This window comes from Zosterops lateralis (genome assembly GCF_965231275.1).
Source record: "Zosterops lateralis genome assembly, chromosome: 3".
Classification (NCBI taxonomy): Eukaryota; Metazoa; Chordata; class Aves; order Passeriformes; family Zosteropidae; genus Zosterops; species Zosterops lateralis.
This window is the reverse complement of record NC_139764.1, coordinates 98,032,609-98,046,599: the sequence shown is the minus strand read 5'-3', so window position 1 is coordinate 98,046,599 and position 13,991 is coordinate 98,032,609. Positions and strand designations below refer to the sequence as shown.

Below are 13,991 nucleotides of genomic sequence, written 5' to 3'. Positions count from 1 at the left end.
AGCACAGAGTTCATCAAGGAAAAATATTAGTAATTGTGAGATAATTAGTTATGAAACCAATATTCTTTGAAGTAGACCAGAAACACTGCAGTTAACTTTGGCTTAGCTTGGGAATATTTTTATTAATAGGTTTTATGAAATATCTTTCGCTTTGCATACATTAAACCGACATCTTTGCAAACAGTGCTTCCTGCTTCAGTATTTTATTTTTCAGTTCCTGTTTGTCAGGGTGCTTTGCATCTTCTAATGAAACATGAAATATAGCAAAAAATAATAAATAAGGGAATAGTTTATTGCTGGTCATTTGTCTCTAAAATGAATTACAAGTATGCAGCTCTTTGAAATTGCAAAATAAGAAAATATCTCTAAAGATATTGAATTTGCAGCTGTCTGTGAGTCTGAGATCAAACAGCAGCCAAGTCTGTAACACAATTCAAGAAATGTTGAAGATGTGACAGTCCTAATAATTTGCAGAATCTTGTTAACTCTCACAGATCAATTCTCCATAAGCATAATATATTTTCAGCCAGTATGGGTGTTTTGGTGAAGAACGACAGGTGGAAAAGAATGAGGTAAAAAAAATGGAAAGGTAATTTCATGCTAACTTGCGGATGTTTCCATGATTGTGGAGGAAGCATGATTAATATCTGAAGCCTCTGTGGGAAAGGCACCCAGGCAAAATGACATAAATCTCCATTAGTGGATTTAAATACTTTTGCCAAGAAAAACGTGAGCTGAACTTTAGGTACACAGCCCTTTGCCAGTCAATTCATCCAGATTTAGGGCCTGCACCTTTTTATTTTTCAATGAAGTACTGGCTATGGACAGATTGCTAGTTACAGCCGAAGGCGGTGTGACAGCTTTATTGCTGCTGCACGGGCAACATGTTGTCTTTGATTGGGAAATAGGCTGTGGACTTCCAGAAAGGTACGTACAAAGAAACGCTTCCAGATATTTGTAGTATTAAACAAAGGTCGTTAATACTGCTTGACTGGTGCTTTCATTCTCTCTCTTTTGGCTGTGTATGCTACGCATTTGTGTACATTTAGACTTTTGTGTTTATCAAAAAGGAAATCTCAAGAGACAACTGAATGAAGAAACTGCATAGTACAGTCTGTCAGAGTTCTCAAGAGTCTGCAGGGGAGGGGACTTAGGACTTTCACACCTCAAACAGACATCCTGAGCACAGAAATAGTTGTACAGGACCTTGTCCCAGGCAGACATGAAGCAATGCAGCAAGGAAAGACCTTCTTGCTGATCTAGGCTTAAGACTTTTTCCAAACAAGCACAAGCAACTCAGCAGATTTTTCAGAACGAAAATCTGGGTAGGGGCATTTGCAAATTGGTTTCCTCTGCCCTGTGTGTCAACCTGGCTTGCCAGATGTAAAAAATGTGGATCATCTAGATTTCAGTTGTATTCTGCCCACTCGAGGACCAAACCAGAAATACTTGATTATGGTACTACTTGCATCCAATTTGTACTAAGCCAAAGGAACTGCATAAGTGAGCAGAATGAAACTGTCTTTATGCCTTTGCAAAAAGCTTTCCAACCTGTCTACATAAGTTGACTTGCTGAAATCTCTATGGTGAAAAATATTTTCTCTCTCTCTTTTTTTTTTTTCCTTAAAAATACTTTGTAGCTCTTGCTATGGCATTCTGGGAGACTTCAGTAGATGATTTTGAGAACACAAATATTATTTTATTGGTAAAATCAGAGTGTGTTGGGAAAGAAGGGAGAGGAAGGACTTATGAATGTGATTGCATGGTAAGAAATACTGTAGATGTAAAACCTGAGTGAAATAGGAATGAAAGCCAGTTTCGAGATATGTGCATGGCAGGCAGGAAGATGGTGATTAGCTGAAAACAGGAAAACAAAAGACAAGAATGTTGCCTTTCCGCCTTGGCAAAGACATCCGGGAACAAGTGCATAAGAAAGAAGTCTATAGAGTTTAGAATATAAAATGACATGGTAATGTAGTAGTTCTTATAGGCTGCATGCAAAGTTTGTAGGTTTTGTATCTCACGCCGGTTGGTCACTGTAAATTAGAATATTCAACACAAAAAGAGATATAATGTATTGTAACAAGAGGATTGCCCTCTCCACTCCGCTCCTCTCCCTCACCTCCCTTGCTCCTGTTTTCTCCCCACGTTTTTCCCCTGCTCCTGCCCCGTTTTTACCCCTTAGCTCTCTTCTATATCTCTCTCTCCACATTCTCTCTTTAGGGCTTTGCTTCAGCCGAGGCTGGTGGCTGGAAGCAGGCCCGCTTTACCCACGACCCTTGTAATAATAAAGCCACGTGTTTCTAGAACATCTTAGATCTGCAAAGTTCCTTGTCCCTGCCATCCACAGAAAAAATTGCTACACGAGTGCATCAGCAAAGTCTTACCTGACAGCACTCCACAAGCTTGCTGCATTGTGTGCATCAGAGTTGAAGTTTGAATGGGAGTGAGTTATCACAACAAATGTGGACCCAGTGGGGAGTTGTTTACTGTGTGTAAGAAGATGAGAAGGTCATGGGTGTGGACAGGAGAAGAGGGCAATGTGGCAACCTCAAGAATTTTATGGGTTTATGTTAAACAAACAGCTGCAGTAATATAGGAGGTTATCAAGAGCCTCAGGAGATCCAAGAGCAAAGCTCTGGTAGAGAGATAGAGGAATCAGATGCACAAACATTCTTCCCTGCTGACAGGTTAGACTGCGCTGGTATATTCCTCTGCTAGTCCAGTCTGGAAAAGGAGCTGAGCAGAAAAGGGAACTTTTGGTAAATGAGGAAGGCTGCTTCTTGCTTCACAGGCCACTTCCTCTTACATGATCATCTCTTTTCCAGGCATAGCTGACAGGAGTCCTTGCTGAGCTCCTGAAGCTGACACTGGGCTATGCAGCTGTCAAGCTCTAGTTAGGGTGTAAGCCTAACTTAAGTTCATGGCTACCAAAAGTCAGTAATGTTTGACACAGTGTTTGGTGACCTGTGGGAAATGAATTCAATTTCACTATGATTCCCTGAATTTACTTTGCCTGGTTAGAAAAGCACCCCTGATTTCCTCAATTGGCACGGACTTTTTTTTTTTTTTTTTTTTTTTTTTTTTTTTTTTTTTTTTTTTTTTTTTTTTTCTTCTTCAGTGCCCTGTTCCTATGGAAGCAAAGCACTCTGATCGTGAAGAAAAGCCAGCAAGTGTGTGCCAAGGAGGGGGGACTTCAAGTCAGGCTTGGAGACACCTTGTTGCAATGGCATGGAAGAGACTTTATTTCCATTGCTGAGATCTGTATCTATTATTTGTCTTAAAAAGGAAAAAAAAAAAAAAAAGAAAAAGAACACTTCCTTCTATGGGCTGATGAGTAAGAAGCTTTTCAGACACCTAACATGAGTAATGTGAAAAATTAATAGTTTGGAGTCCAAAGCAAAGTTTGTGTGACCTCGGAAAGGGAGGGAGAGAGAGAGTCTTCAAGGGAATGACAAGAATCTAAAAATATTGATTTCAATTTGCCATGGGAGGGAGCAGGAGAAACAAGCCATTGGAACAAATTTCTGAAGCTTCCCACTAGCTGGAATGTTGAACAGCAGAGTGAAAACAAACATTTCTGCAAGGTTTGCCTTCTCAGAAAAGATTAAGTCCAGGCCCTCTTGTCTTGCACTCTGTCACCGGCAGACTCTGGTCCTGTTTGAAACACCAAAGAAGGCAGAACTTTTAGTGCTGGTGGTTTGTGAGGGAAAAAAAAAAAAAGCTATGGAGGATGCTTTACTTTGGGCAGGGATTTCAGGCTGCAGCAAAATCCAGCCTGTGCACTCAGCATCTGGGGCTGGATGAAGACAAGAGCACTCCTAGAGCTCTTCTAGGAGTGCCTGCATCAGGTAGCCCTCTGCCTTTCCTCAAATTCAGAGACCTCAGCTCAGATTTCATGAGGCCATGTGATTTGATTCTGCATTTTGTGTGATTTCAGACCAATTGCTGTCCCAGGAATGCTGCTCCAGGGTCAGTAGGCCCCAAAAACCCTGCCTCAGATGGACCACCTTTCCCTTGACAGGGAAGAGCACAGTGTGCACTTGTCTCCAACTGGCCAGACAAGAAGGAAGGTTTGATATTTGACATGACTTTTTCCTTTTTAATACAGGTCGAAGCAAAATCACAGTCTCTGTGGCTTCATATCTTTGAGAAGAATGCAGTAATTAAAGTAAGATGATAAATTGCAATTTGGAAATGGAAATGGCTTAAAATCAATGTATCTGAAAGTGACTGGGCTATTAATATGAGGTGAACTTTCTTGTGACCTGTGTGCATGCAAAGATTGACACCTATACAGGATCAAAGGAGCTTATGAAAAACTACAGTACATGAGAGGAAATTGAAAATGTGTAGGTTGTCGATCTCAAGAGTGGCTTTTATAAGTTATTGTACATAATAATAAGTATTGTGTCAGAAATGAAAGGGATTAACTCTCACCTAAGGTACTGCACCTGAGCAAATATTGTCTTGCCTGGGTGAAATTTGTGCCAATACAAAGAAGACTTGGTATGAGGTTATGTACTGCTTAAGTCTCACTTAAGTCTTCAAAATGAGGATTATGCTGGATTTTAGCAATACGAAAATATAAGGACAAATTTCAGCCCTCATATTGCTACATTGTGCATCCCTGGGGCTTCTGGGGTGATGAAGGGTCTCACCAGGAGACATCAAAGCTGTTGGAAAGTGCTTTCTCTGCAGACTGACCGCTTTCCAGATTTGGGAAGTTTTCATGTCACTGAACTGAAGCTCTGAAAGGCTGTTAAAGAAAAACTAAATGCATAAGTGAGTTTTAATGGCCAAATGTTTTATTCTCTGCTGTGTTTTCCAGTGGCTCAAATGCTTTGGTCTATGTGAGCAAGCAGAAGAATATTTTGCTGAGGTCAGTAGGTTTTTCTGTGAAATACCATACATTTTGTAACAGCAGTTGACAGTTTGTTGTTGGAAATATGAATAGAAAACTTGAAGTTTCAAAATGAAAGTAACAAATATTTTCAGGCCAGAGGAACAAAATTTTATATCTGGAGAAATAAGGAAATATTTTTTGTCCTGAATCTTTCTGTCTACATCTCCTTCCAGCAGATGATACTCACCTTTCGAGCACACTCTTGCACCTGGGCTCAGTTTGCACACTTCTTGCTAAATATTTTCCAGTTTGTGGAAGAGTGGTGAAATGGTTTCACAAGAACTCAGACCATTGACTTGACATCCGTTCCCATATTTAATTGCGTGTCTTTAGTGATAAGGCATGCCTATGTAAGCTGGACTGTAACTATCAGAGTGGAAAGAAGTGGGATATAATCTTGTACACAGACTATTTTTAGAAAAACATTTCCTAGGTGCTTTTTTTTTTTTTTGTGATTCTCATATTTATTATGTCTGTCCTATATCCTGCCATAATATAGGCTGAGAGGAAAAGAATTGGGGAACTTCATGATGTCTTTCTGTAAAGCTGCCTCTCCTGTGTATTAACCTGTTTTGCAGGGATATCTTGTAGTGATGCCTCTGTTTTTTTCCATAATATGTTCCAAGACATGGAGATGACTAACGGGGTGTGAGAGACTTTGGAACACTGTCATATGAAACTGTTCCTTCTGGGAGGATGTTGCTGCACTGACAATGGAATGTTTTTGAGGGGCTTGTGTCACCCCCCACTGCTCTTATTACAGCTTACACATCATGAGAATGCTCATTTTCCTTACCAAGCTGATCCCTGAGCCCTTGCTGTATGGCTGGCTTACCAGAATTACTGGTTAGTCTGAAGGATCATTTTACACAGTTTTGGGGTTTCCCACCCCTTTTTTTCCCCTTAAATTCTTTGCAACCCAAATATATTCTGATCTGATATTGTTGTTTTTTTTTTTTTTTCTGTTTCTCTATTAATTTGATCTTACACATATAATTGTAAGCACTGTATTTTTTATCTAGCATTGGTGTAGTGGTTGTGTTCTGAGCTGAAGGTGATTAGTGATCTGAAGTATCCAGGCCAATGCTGGTTTAGGTAAAATGATCATGCATGAATAGATCTGCTCTGCATGTCAGGAGCCCTATAATGCTACTTGGGCATTTGAGGAGGCTATAGAGTGGTGATGGGCTCCTCTGTCCTTCATCTAGTACTTGCCCAGTGTAAGAACACTGGAAAGGTCATTGTCCTCACAGGATCCCTGTGAGTTTGGCAGTACTGCTGTCACCATTTTGGAGATGAGGAAATTTTTGGCAGAAGAGAATCAAATGACATAACCAGCATTCCCCTAATATACATCAGATAGTGATCTATAGAAGCACAAATTCTATGATGAATTTTTACTTCCTTCCCAAGTTTGGCAGAAGACTTTGCATTCTTCCTGATTTCTGTCCTAGTCAGAATTGTTCTGTCATCTGCTCTAAATTAATTTCTGTAACTTTGCATGATTTCTCAAATAAAAATATTGAATTGCATTTGTGTCATGTTTACAAATGTACATGGAGGAGAGGAGAAATCTCAGAAGAGTCAAATCATGGATCTTCAAGCTTGCATCTGCATTGTTGTGACACTGCGAGTAAGCACAGAGCAAGCAAGAACTTTTCTGTGCTAGGTGAATGTCTAGGGAGTCTTTCCTTTCAATGGTCAACAAAAAGTTTTGGAAAGCAGGATGATTCTACCTTGGTATGTTTTTGATACATCAAGGCAAAAGTAACAAAATATCAATTTCTTTATTATTAGGAGGAAAAATGCATTTAGATTTTTGGTTTGACCCACTTGATCCCACATTGAAGAGAAAGAGAAGGGGAGACAGGGAAATGAAAAGTTTTTCTGTCTTAATAATTTCTAGATAAACATCACCAGTGAGCTTATTAGTATGGCATTTTCAGTGGAAATACAGTATTTCAGCTGGACAAAATGCAAGAATGTTTCCCACTCAGGAATGGAACAATCCTTCGTACTGCCACGACTGCCTCAGCTCCTAATATGGATTTAGCAAGTAGCTCAAAAATACCCATCAGAACCCAAAGACACAGTTGCTATGGCGGTTTTTCAAAACCTTAAAGGGCTATACAAAAAAGTTAGAAAAAAATTTGCTTTAAAAATTGTTGGTTGCAAAATAGGAGGGATCCTGCATTTTCCCAGAGTCACTAGCCATTTGTTTTGATTTCTCCCATAGCAGCTTCTGCCTTGAATACACTACAAAATTTGATTCTGTTGTGTTTTATGTGCACTGAGCTCAAGCAAAAGCTTTCTGTCATAATGTCAGTGTCATTTTGCTCTTAGAGATTGTAGCTTTCAGCTTGAGGCTTTCTTGTAATGACACTACTCTTGTTCATCCTTGTTTTGATGTTCTTTTGATGTAAAGTGTGTTTTCTGAATGAAGGGGTTTGGTCCTTGTTTATAATTCAAATTGCTGAAGCCTATTTTCACGGGATTTTTAATTATACACCATTTAATTCCAGAGTTCATTTTCATTGAGAAGAATCCTCAGAAGGCTTTAAAATACCAGGGTACCAGTTTTTATCCGGAAGTCTCTGAGTCACAGAGGGCTGCAGGGGACTGTGCTGAGGAGGTGCCACTGTGTGCTTACCCTGATATCCCACTGTTTCCTAAGTTTATGTAATTGGTTAGTGATGCAGGCATGATGGATATGTGATCTTACCTGGTACAGCTCCTTTATATCCCTATACACACAAAATGTGTGTATGTCTTCATTCCTCATACCTTTTTGGGATCTCACTTTCTGCATTTCTTATTATATAACTGAAAGTCACTTACAAAAGAGTAAGCATTTAGTGTAGTATCCTTGGATAAGTATAGAATACAGACTGTGGCTGTATTGGTACACTGGGCAGGGAGCAGTGGCATTGGTGACCTGTGGAGTTTAGCACACTCTGGGGCATGGTTCTGCCTGTGCCAGCCAGTGCTCTCTGCAGCTGGGCCTCGAGATGGGTCAGGGCAGCAGTGAGAGCCAGGGACTCTTCCAAGCAGGCAGATACGGATGAGAACTACTCTTTGGGGAGTGAGCAGGACAGAGTTTAGCCATATGGACATGGGCTGTGCCATAAAACTTGTGCTCAGGGGCAGAGAATTGGCCCTGAACTGCTGTATTTTCTATTCCAAGGCAGGCCTGTTGATTTCTGTGCCGCAGTGCCAGGCCCTAAGACAGAATGCATTTACAGCTCTCTGTATACAGGACGTAATTTTAATGCTTGGCTCTTGCTGCAAAAAATGTCACAGCGAACTTCAAGAGGATTGTTTATGTCCCCAGAACCTTAAGCTGGAATAATGACTCTAATTTATTTATGCACATTTTGACAGCTTGTTATGTTTTATTCCATAAAGCTAAATGTGGTTTCAACACCTTGGAGTTATTGCTACCAAGTAATGATGCCAGGGAGAGATAGGGATTTTTGTCTCTGAGCAGGGAAGATCTTTTCCATTCTGTAAGGATTTAAAACTACTGTCCTTGTGTCTGTCTGAGTGTTTGAGAATGTACAGTGAAACTGAGGGATGATGTGCCCTAGCTGCATAACTGAGTGGGAACAGATCAGACTCTACATCAACACTGAATGCTTGAATAACCCAGAAACCAGTGACCTTTGCGTGGGAGCTGTCACACTCAGACAAGAGATGGGGAGCTCTGTCCTAGAGTAGAGACCTGTAAATGCTTCCTTGCTCTGTGATGTGACGCAGTTTGTTTTAGATCTGCTGAATGATGCAGATTTGGTACCCCCTTAAGAGAAATTCAGTCTTTCTCTTGGGAGGTCTGAAAGACAGACCCCTTCTGGCCTGAAAGGGTTGCATAATTTCTGGGCGTGTTTTATGTACCCATAATATTTCCAGTGTCTAATATAATGCTTTAAGTTTGATAATATATTGACAGCTAATCAAGGTGTTCATAGAGCATTGAATAGTTTTGTAAATGAGTAGAATATGATATTAGTCCGTAGAAGGCTGTTTTGATGATGAGTTTAAATGAAAACAAAAGAAAACAACAGTAAAACCAGAGCATTAGTCACTGGATTCTGTATGATTTTGAGTTTCTTTTCCTGTTGTCTACAGCAATATCTATACTATTAAAGAAAACTGTGAGGAAGCATCCCCAAGCACCACACGGTCTACAATTAAGTGTTAGAAGAGTCCCTGGAAGGCTTCAGACCTGTACCAACTAGATGCCTCAAATAATTTATAGGCACCATTCAGGATGAGCTCCAACCCAGAACCCCTTCTGAACAGGTACCTGACCATCTTGTCTTGGAGGGAAAGAGAGTTAAATAATAGGAATAGGAAATGTTTGCAGACAAGTAGCTGTAATCCCAAAGAGCTGTCTCAGGCTTGTTCAATTGTGTAGTGTAGAGCTAATGCAAGCTTACTTCTATAGCATATACATTGGGACGCCATTTTGAAATGGGGAAGTGGAGAAAGAGTATGTTTAACTTATTCTAAGATATTTAGGGATGACAAAAATCACATTAACACAGACTCTAATTCCTTCCTGAATATTTTCTATTGGCTCTTAACAATAGTAGCACAAGAAAAATAACATTCATGATGGGCCAGTGTAGATCCCTGGATTCTCAGTAGGGACTGCTGAGAGACAAAGCTGTAAATATGTCATGATAGACTGAAAAGGAAGAGGTACCACTCTAGGGGGGAACTCAAAGCCTAAGTGTTGGCTCTTGTTCACTAACCTGGGTGACAGGGCAGACTTATCATTGCCTTTGGGCTTTAGTCTGTGTTAAATGCATTATTTTTAAAAATATTTTTTAATGGACTACTCCAACAGCATAGTTTCCATGGCCAAGTTAATTTATAGCCCACATGGAGAACTTGAATAGTTACTGCTTCAGAAACAATAGGAGGATGTCACTCTGCTGCTGAAAAAGAGGCACAGACAAGAATGATCCTATTACCATTCAGTTACTAACTCCTTAATCAAAGCTGTAACTAGGTTTATAATCCAAGAGAAAGAGCTGTGACCACACTGGGATTCATACGCAAAGTCATTCACCATCAAATTCTAGTGGTAGAAGTTTGGTTTTCTCTCTCCTTCCCTGAGGGAATGATCAAAGCCAATCTGACCACAGACCATCTCTGCAGTCCAAGGAAGGAGATCCACTTGAACATGGAGAGTGAGCTGAATTCCCACCTCTTTTGGGTTGGAATTTTGTATCAGGATTTGAATCTTGTATTGCTTATGTCTCTCAGGAATGGTGAGTTTATCAGGATGGCACTTGCATATAGTTCTGTGATCACTGTGACAGTTTCCTGGTCTCTAAAGTAATTTCCTGAAAAAATAATATGGAAATCACAAGTGTTAATGATTTTCAGGTAATTAAATGCAGCTGAAAAGATAGATATACAGGAACTTGGGCCAAATCTTGGGTATAATCTTATGTCTGAACTGTGTAGAGTATGGCATACTCCACTATCCTTTTTGTGAGAAGGTAGAAATGGGTTCCATTTCCTGAAGCAGTTACCATTCCTATTGTTAGCAGAGGCAGAACTTGAAGATCATTGAAGAAATGAGCCATTGGGAGTCTGATATAAGTAAAGTTCTACCATCAGTGAAGTCTGCTGTTGTCATCCACAGGCATTTTTCACTGTAGAATTTTAGCCTTGGCTCCTAGTCCTGGCCTAAAGTACCTGGGTTTTCTTCAGAAGTGGCTGGTCCTGACACATACTGAAGAACGCACAGCCTTTGTCTTTCCCTGGACTCTGCAAAATACACCTAGTTAATCTCTGTCCTGTCCCCTTTTCAGACAGAACACACTGGCTACAAGGAATAGTAGATGGAGCTCCTGACAGCAAATATTTCTTTTAATTTGGCTGCTCTAGGGGTTTCTGATATACTAGCATGATTTTTTTTTTTCTAGTCTGTGAATTCATGTGAAAATGAGTTATGGAGCTGAGGCCTGGACTGCATTAGGAAGTTACTGTGCTTTAAATTAATTTTCTCTACAGTCAAATGGGACCTTTGGATGTTTGGAAAGTCCAACCAACAAATGCTTTCCTGTTTTACATATTATGGATGGGGGTTCTCATCTTCATTCCTGCTTCAGAGAAATTGACCCTGCAGGACAAAGGGGTGGTTTTTCTGTCACATAAGCAAATACGTTGTGGCAAACTTGAAAGATCATCTTCTTTTCTAATTTTTCCATAATTTCATAGCTGGACAGGTAAAAATAGGCTGCTTTCTAGATACTCCTAGTCTCCAAATTGTGTTCATGGGTATTCTGAGCTACAGCCCACAATAACTTTTAGCATTTTGGAGTGTATGGACAAATGGAAGTAGGAGATTGTGACATTTTACGACTTTTATAACGAGTTGGCACAAGGTTATATAGTTTAATTTGGGCTATTTTTTGCTAGCTTTTGCACATATGGAATAGCATCTTTCTTTTTAATAATCATACCTATATAATTCTGTCAGAATCTGTCCTACTTGCTGGAGTGAGCTATTTCACACTGTATCTGATATTGTTTCCTTTATATCTGTTGAGGCAGAGTACTTTGCTGTATATCCTGATATCCCATGGCTCCCCTTTTGGAGCTCTGTTCACACATCTTGATTCCATCTGTACTCTTGAAGAGAAGCTCTAGGTGGAACCTGTATCTGTCAAACACATGTCCATTCTGGACAGCAGCCCTTTACGGGTCATGCCTTGAAACATCACTAATTTGATTTCAAAGGGAGCTCTTACAAAATGCCTTTGTGTTGTTAGGCCTCAGGAGAAGGACTTCAGTTGGACACAGTGAAACACTGCAACTGCTTTAGCTGTGGTGTTCCTTGTTGGAATAGATATAAGAATCAGTCACATCTTTGTCTTGGAGCACTGCACCTCTTCAGGAGAAGTCCCCTGGTGTGAGAGGGGATGCCTGAATATGTGTTAAAAGGTCCAGGGGACAGAATGTTAGTGATCCACAGCTTCCATCACATGCTGTTGAACAACCTCAGGAAATGAGTGGAAATCTGACTCTTGTTTGACTATCCTGAGTCCTGAGAATGGCACAGTGGGTGCAAAGAGTTGACACACACATCTGTGCACTCCCTAACAGTGCTTTGAAGATCTGTGTTGCAGCAGCCTGTGACTTTTTATGATGCAGTCATGTGCATTTTTAAGACTTAGAATTAGACACCTTTGTGCTTGAAGTTAAGCATGACTGTGACTCATTCAGCTGTCACTCTTACAGTCTTGGTGTGAGAACCATATGGAAGGGAAGAAGTATCCTAGACCCAAGATGTAAGTTTATGGATTGCAAGACAGGAGGCCAAACACTGAAACAACATCTAAAAAAAGTGAGTACTTGGTCAAAATTTCCACTTCTATTTGGTTGAATTTCCAACATAAATTAAACCATTCTCTCGAAGTAGTGGCTTTTCCCATTGGTAAGCTGTGAATCTTCCCCCACAGCTAATTCACTATTTTCAGTTAGTTACAGTTGCTCATACGCTGCACAATCTCTAAGCACATTAGAGCCATAGTAGTAGTCTGTCTGGCATCTGTAAACAGGCAACACTTGGGACTTTGTAATACTCTAACTCAGTGCACTAGTATGCCAAAATAAAGGTCATTTCAATTTCATATTGTGTCACACAGTTTTGAAGTGACATGTGTTTAATGATTTTTCTCCAGTAAATGAATGATAGCAAGTATTAAACTAATACGTTTTGATGATATGCCCACAAAAAAAAAGGCAGAATCTTTTCAAAAATGTTAAACTAATATTTTTCCAGAAAAAAAACCCCATAACAAAGATTCAAACTGCTACTCAAAGCTGCTACAATGGAGAAAATCAGGCTTCTTGGCCCTTTCCAGATGACAGTTTGCAGAAATTTCACTGTAATTTATTTATGTGTGTCAATCACTGCAGAAAGTGAGGCTGATCTTTTGATAGAGGCAGAAGAGCAGAAAGGTTGCAATTTGAGCTTGTCACAGAAGCTGTATCACAAAGCTCATGACAGGACCGCTAAAATAGTGGAAAAACTGATCCTTATGTGTATGGAGCCTATAATTGTGCATAGACATGCTTAAAATTTTCTCATTTGGCAGAGCCTTCTTGTCTTCCAGCTCTGCCTATTATTCCAGGTAGTTTCTCTCTGCCACTTTTCTAGCAGGCTATGGGCTCAAACAGGAGCACATGAGGTGCTATCAGAACATCAGGAAACACTTTTTCATGGTGAGTGTGGTCACTCACAGGTTGCCCAGGAAGGCTGTGAAGTCTCCATCCTTGGAGATTGAAAAGCCATCTTGACATGGTCCTGGACAACTTGCTCCAATTTCTTGAAGCAAGGTTCTTGAACAAGGAGGTTGGGTCAGATGACCCCCAGAGGTCACTTCCAATGCCAACCATTCTATGGCTGATTCTGTGGCTGCTTGATCAGGGCTGCTGACATCTTGTTATTCAAAGGCCTAAAGGCATTGAACAAAATCTGTTACCCAGTCTTAGTTTTGGGAATGTTGCTTTTGGTGTTAGCAGTTGGTTGTGTGCCACTTTTAAGAAACTAACAGTTCCTTCAGCACAGAATGGGTGAGAGAACTGTTTTGATTCTTGGTGGTGTAGCTTTTGAGTGTGCTGGAGGAAAGGAGAGGTTTCCTCTCCCAGGAGGAAGCATGAAGATTCCAGGAAGTAGGATGAACACTAGTAAATGACTGGTAGTATGAACACTGGGGATGTACACCTCACAGCAGTTTGTAACAAAGACTTTATCAGCTGGTGCTTGCAAAAGTTGGTTCTTAATATTCTATGTTGTGTTTAGTAGTCAGAGGATGAACTATCTCTTGAGCTGGTCACACACCAAGTCATGTCTTCTGTTTGGTCACTACTCCCATTGAAATAAAATTGATGATTAACTGTAGACCGAGAAGTCAATACTGATTGCAAAATAAATTACCTGTCCCCTTGAACCTCCTGTCTGACCTCACTAAGCAGCAGGAATAGGAAGACATGAGGGAGAATTTGTTATTAGGCTGCAATCCTAGAATGAGACAGCTAAATTAGTCCCAATTAATTTTTCTTT

The 13,991-nt window shown here is 40.2% G+C and overlaps 1 long non-coding RNA gene across 1 annotated transcript in view; it reads left to right on the top strand.

Moving 5' to 3' along the window:
• LOC310906681 overlaps positions 1–13,991 on the top strand; it is a 169,312-nt gene that overhangs the window by 134,412 nt on the left and 20,909 nt on the right. Inside the window, exon 3 of the long non-coding RNA XR_014589465.1 lies at positions 12,164–12,269. This is a non-coding gene — a long non-coding RNA (uncharacterized lncRNA). The remainder of the gene's footprint in view (positions 1–12,163; positions 12,270–13,991) is intronic.